Genomic DNA, 6077 nt, shown 5'->3' on the forward strand with positions numbered 1-6077 from the left:
TCTTGAGCAGCTTTGTCACAATCTTGGCTTGGCCTGCCTCTCATACTGGCTGGTGAGGGAGGGAGCCTGGAGAGCTGGGTTCGGGCGCTATTGATTGAAGATCTCCATTCCCTAAATACCTTGCGAGTCAGGGTGGTATTTCTAATTTTATTTGGCATATGGGTGTGTGGTGGGAAGGTGTGTGTCTGAATCTGTGTGAGGGGAGGGGAAGAGAGACAGAGGGAAGCTAGGCGAACGTGGGAAGATGTCAGTGGGGGAAGGGCGCGTTCAGCCAGGAAAGAAGAGACGTGAAGCCATGTGGCCTTGCACACGCAGACGGAGAACAGTGATTGACTGAGAATCGGAGTTGATCTACAGGAAAGAACAGCAGAGCTGCAGAGCTCAGGCGAGTGGTTCCCAAGCCCCCCTTCAAGGGTGGAGGGACAGGAAGCACAGGCAAATTGTGTTTCGTTTTTCTAAACGGTGTGCTTATCCTTGACTAAAATCAATAGGGCCATCAATGTGAAGTTGCGCTTTGATTCTGGCCCCACGACTTAGGCAGCCAGAGGAGGAACATTTTATTGCCATAAACTAGTTTGTGACTTTGAGAAAGTTGTTTCATCTCTCCGTTCTCAGCATGCTCATCTATCAAATGGGAATAACAATGTTACTTTGTGGAAGGGAGAGTCAAATGGGATAATTAAATTAAGTACCAGGATCCTGCCAGGAGATTGGACAGGGTTTGCTTCTCCCACCTCCTCTATCTTTAGATATCTTGAGGGCTCTTCTCTCTTTTTCAACCATTTTATTTACTTATTTTATTTAATTAATTAATTTTGGGGAAAGATTTTTGCTACAGAGAAACACATACCGTGGCCCCAGGGGGGGATGGCCATGCCACAATCCCTTCTTCTCCCTTCTCCTCTCAAGATTTTGGGCATCTACTCATACGCTTCCAATGTGAGTTTCAAGCCACCAGGTCCAGGATTCGAACCATGGATGACCACATGAGAGTCTAGCTAAGTGAACAGGAGAAGATGTCACTACACCACCTACTGATAACTAATCATAATTTTTAAAGTCTGCTATAGGGTATGTATGCTCACCAGAGACAGAGAGAGAAAGAGAAAGGGGGAAAGTGAGACAGCAAGCCACCAGGTCCGGGACTCAAACCACGGCTGGTCATGTGGGAGTCCAGTGTCTCAAATACCATGCCACTGCTGGCCCCCAGATGGTTCTTCTCTTTATTCACAAGACTGTCTTATCTTTCCAACTAAACTGAGACCTCTTGCCCTATGATGGAAGGATTCGGGGTTCCCCTCCATGTCTCCTACCAGGATGCTTTACCCAGAGTAGACATTGGGTAAAAGGGCATTGACTGACCAACTGATACTAGTCTCACTCTGAAAGGAAAAGCTATATTCTGAGGTCTTTGAAATGTCTGGTGAGGACACATTTGCCATTGATCTTGCATCCTGCCACCACCCACCCTGATTATACTCTCATTCTTCATAAACGGTGTCAGCAAATAATTTATAAACCACACTCTACATTACCCTTGTCATATATTTTTATAAAGCTACAACTGTACTGCAGGCGGTCCCAAGGGGACAGGGACATAGATAAGCATCAGATTGCTGCCAGCACTTTCCCGGAGATATGTACCATAAATCTTGCAATTTGGTGGTATTATTTGAATAAAATGAATTCCTTCCCAAGTGGCAATCACTCCATTTTGCCTCGAAATGTACACAAAGAGGGAAACTCAATGAAGCAAGCAGCTTCTCCCTCGAGTGAGAATCCTGACTCTCTCCAGGTCTGGTGGGACCTCCAATTCCCCAAATGTTTGGGACAGAGACCGTTCCAAGATGCTAAGAGGGTACCTAAGAAGGCTGGTGGGAATTTTCTTTCATATTCATGCTTTTATTTCATATTGATCAGAGTGAAGATAGACTGGGGTCTCAATGTTAACTGGTCCTCTGAAATCAAGATATTACTAGGGGTCCAAAGGGACCAGCAGATGGCCTAGTGGTTACATCACTGGACTCCCATGTAGTCGACTGCAGTTTGAGTCCTGGACCCAGCAGCTTAAAACTCATGCCAAGAGTGTGTGCATGTGTGCCCAGGAGAATGGAGGATTGAGATTGAGGCACGGTCATCCCCCCGAGGAGTGATTTCTTACTTTCTGACTCTCTCTGTCTCTCCAGCTAGTGCACATGCCCTATAGCAGAAAAATAAGTAAAAAATAGGGGTCTAGCAGATGGCGTGGTGGTGAAGACACTGGATTCCATGTGGTCAACTCCACAGTTTGAGTCCTGGATCTGGAGGCTTGAGAAACACACTGGGCATGTGTGTGCCCAAAATTCTGAGAGAAGAATGGAAGAAAGGGGATTGCCATTCCCCTGGTGGGGGAGTGATTTCTCACTTTCCTTCTCTCTGTCTCTCTCTGGTGAGTGCATGTGCCCTATGACAAAAATATTTTTTTTAAAAAAATGTGGGGACCAGCAGTTGGCATAATGGCTATGTCTCTGGACTCCCATGTAGTCAACTGCGGTTCGAGTCCCAGACTCAGTGGCTTAAACTCACACTGGGCATGTGTGCATGCGTGCCCAAGATCCTGAGAGGAGAATGGAGGAGAAGGGATTGCGGCATGGTCATCCCTCCTCGGGGGTGATTTCTCACTTTCTGTCTCTCTCTGTCTTTCTGGCAAGCGCATGTGTCCTATAGCAAAAACCTCTCAAAAAAAAAAAAAAAAAAAAAAAAGAAAAGAAAAGAAAAAAGAAAGATGTAAATAGACACATGGGACAGGATGGTCTTTACTGCACAAGCAGGTGGTAGCCAGGGCAATCGCGAGTGCTCCCTGTGCCCAGAGACCCGGGAGGACCCTATCTCTGCCTACTCGAGAGTCAGGAAACATAGTACCATTTTTATCTGAGGCAACCGAACACATGAAAACTGGATTATTACCCAACTTCCATTTGGAGGTGGTGATTTCCTTTGCCAGCCATGCCTTCATCTTAACAGCAATAGCACTCCTTCGATGTAATAAGGAGCTTTGCAGTTTATGAAGTGCATCCACAAAATTCAAATTTCATTCTGCGAGTCTCTCCACAGCCCTGTAAACTAGCTGGGGCCAGAATGATTAAACCCATTTTTCTTCCAGGGAAACTGAGGTTCAGAGATCTTGATAGCCTTGCTGATGCTTGATTTAAAATGAGATTTCATATGCCAAACTCCCATGGATACATAACTTCTCTGGAGCATGTCATTTGCGTAAAGGAAGCTGGAATGTAACACACTTTCCCAGAGCAAAAGACAGAGGTGATCCTGCTACTAAAACTGCCCTACTGCAGGCCGCAGGTGGCATGGTAGTTAAGGCGCTGAACTCCTACACGGCGGACCATGTTTTGAGTCCTGGACCTGATGGCTTGCTTTCTTGCTTTCTCACTTTCCCTTTCCCTCTCTGTCTCTTTCTGGTCAAATTTAAAAATAACAATAACGGAGCCAGCAGGTGGCATGATGGTTAAGGAGCTGGACTCCCACATGATTGGCTGCAGTTCAGGTTCCACACCTGGTGGCTTGCTTTCTCACTTTCCTTCTCTCTCTCTCTCTCTCTCTGGCCAAATGAATAATAACAAGAATAATAATAGAAATAATAGTGCTAGTAAATAAAATAAAATAAATAATTTTAAAGAATAATAGTAAAATTAAATAAATAATTCTTAAGAAACAAACATCTGCCTTACTCTCTCTCCATCCTTCCACCTACTCCGCTTTCTCAGTTCTCAGAGGCACATCTTGCCGCCTGTCGTGGTGTATGTTCCTCCGTGTATCATCTATCTCTCTCCGCTAGAATACCAGCTTCATGAGAGCAGGACTTGGACTGTTTTGCTCACCGCCGTATCACCAGTGCCTACCCCAGTGTCTGGCACGTAGCAGGCACTCGGTGCACGCGACCGAGTGACTGGCCCTACCAGACGCACAGAACATGTAAACCTGTGGCACAGTAGCCAGGTGCCCTCAGTCCTCTGCTGTTTGTGTATTAGGAGGAGTGTGTGCAATTCGGGGCAGGGATCTCAGCATTCAAGCCCACACATCAAGGGGGAAGCAGCAGGTCCAAATGTCACTCTCTGGGTGACAGGTAATGCCAGCGGTATCCCTGGTGATTGATGCCCTGGGGTGGAAACTTGGGCTTAGCTTCCAAGAGCCCCCTTTGTAGTGTTCAGGCTGTGGACAGACCAATGTGATCTCTTGCCAGTCGGCCGTGGTTCTCAGGGCCCACTTTGGCAGGCCTGGCAGGGATGCGAAGCGCTGGACTAGCATACAGCGGCAGTAGTGATAGCAGGGTAGCAGTGAGATTAATTGGCTCTTTCATCTCAGAGATTACAGGAGGCAGAGGGAGGGAGAAGGAGAGGGAGGAAGAGGGCAGAGGGGAGAAGAGGCAAACAGAGAGATGAAAGAAAAGAGCGGGGGGGGGTGGGGAGCGTGTGCCGTCATCTGTCTGACACACCTTACTTTATGTCTTCATGGTGGAGGAAGCTCAGGAAGCGTGGGGTGATCAGCTGTCGCTGTGGAGAGCCCTGCAATGCCAGGTGTCCAGGACAGAGAGAATGAGGCAGAAGGTTGACATCTCAATTAGAGGAGGAGGGAGGTCACCACAGTGCCCTTGGCTGTTTGGAGGCCTCTTGAATATGTTGTCATTGTCAGAGAGAGGCATGCAGTGCAGAGCTCATGGCCCAACCCCTTCTGCTTCTCTCCCTCTCCCTCCCCCAGCAGAGATGGCCCAGGGGCCAGGAGCAAGGCAGTGTGGTGTGATAAACACACACACACACACACACACACACACACACACACACACACACACACCAAGCTTTTGGTGTGCCTGACTTGGACTTGATTCCTTGTCCTTCTGTTCACTTACTGTATAACCTTGGGCAACTTTCTTAGCCTCTCTGAGCCTCAACTTCCCTCTCCATTAAATGAGAATTTTAGCTACCTTGGTAGATTTTGTCCTGAGATTTGAATGGCAGCACGTTGTCTCAATAGCACCTGTCCGGTCCTCATGACATGGCCCTCAGCGACCACTGCCGTGGATCCCGTGAGCCGCGCAGCACCCCTGCCTCCCGCGTTATCTAATTTGTTTATTCACTTGCTTGTCGCCTCTTTCCATCTGATGGAATATAAATCCCCGAGGGTCAGGGCTTCCCTGTCAGCTTTGTTTGTTTGTTTGTTTGGCTTACTTTCTTATTTGGGGGGTCAGCACGTGGTGTGGTGATTAACACACTGGACTCCCACATGGCTGACTGTGGTTTGAGTCCTGGACTTGGTGACTTGAAACTCATGCCAGGCACATGCACATGCAAGCCCAAAATCCCAAGAGGGAAATGGAGGAGAAGGAATCACCCTGGGGATTGATTTCTCACTTTCCCTCTCTCTGTCTCTCTCCATCAAGTGCATGAGCCCTACTGGGGAAAAAAAAAGGTTTATTTAATTATCTCTTCCTTGAGCAAGAGAAGGAGAGAAAAAGAGAGAGGCAGAAGGACATCACCCCCAGCAGAATTTTTTTAAAAATTCATTCATTTATTTAAATTTGACCAGATAGAAACCAGCAGTTGGCATAATGGCTGCGTCGCTGGACTCCCATGTAGCCAACCACAGTTTGAGTCCTGGACCCGGTGGCTTAAACTCAGCCAGGCACGTGTGCGTGTGTGCCCAAGATCTGGAGAGGAGAATCGAGGAGAAGGGATTGCAGCATGGCCATCCCCCTGGGGGGATTATTTCTTGCTTTCTGTATCTCTGTCTCTCTCTGTCTTTCTGGCGAGCACACACGCCCTATAGCAAAAACCTCTCCAAAAAAGAAAAATTGACCAGACAAGCAGACACACACACACACACACACACAGAAAGTAAAAAAAGCAAGCAACCAGGGGTCCGGGACCTGAACCGTGGTCAGCCATGTGGGAATGTCCAGCACCTTAACCACTATACCACCTGCTGCTCCCATCCCCAGTGAAGTCTTTTTTTTTTTGCAGTCTGAAAACAACCACTGTTTATTTACTGACCAGATTACAAAAACAATCATGGTGGATACCTTAGTT

This window comes from Tupaia chinensis, unplaced genomic scaffold (genome assembly GCF_000334495.1).
Source record: "Tupaia chinensis unplaced genomic scaffold, TupChi_1.0 Scaffold000528_1, whole genome shotgun sequence".
Lineage (NCBI taxonomy): Eukaryota > Metazoa > Chordata > Mammalia > Scandentia > Tupaiidae > Tupaia > Tupaia belangeri.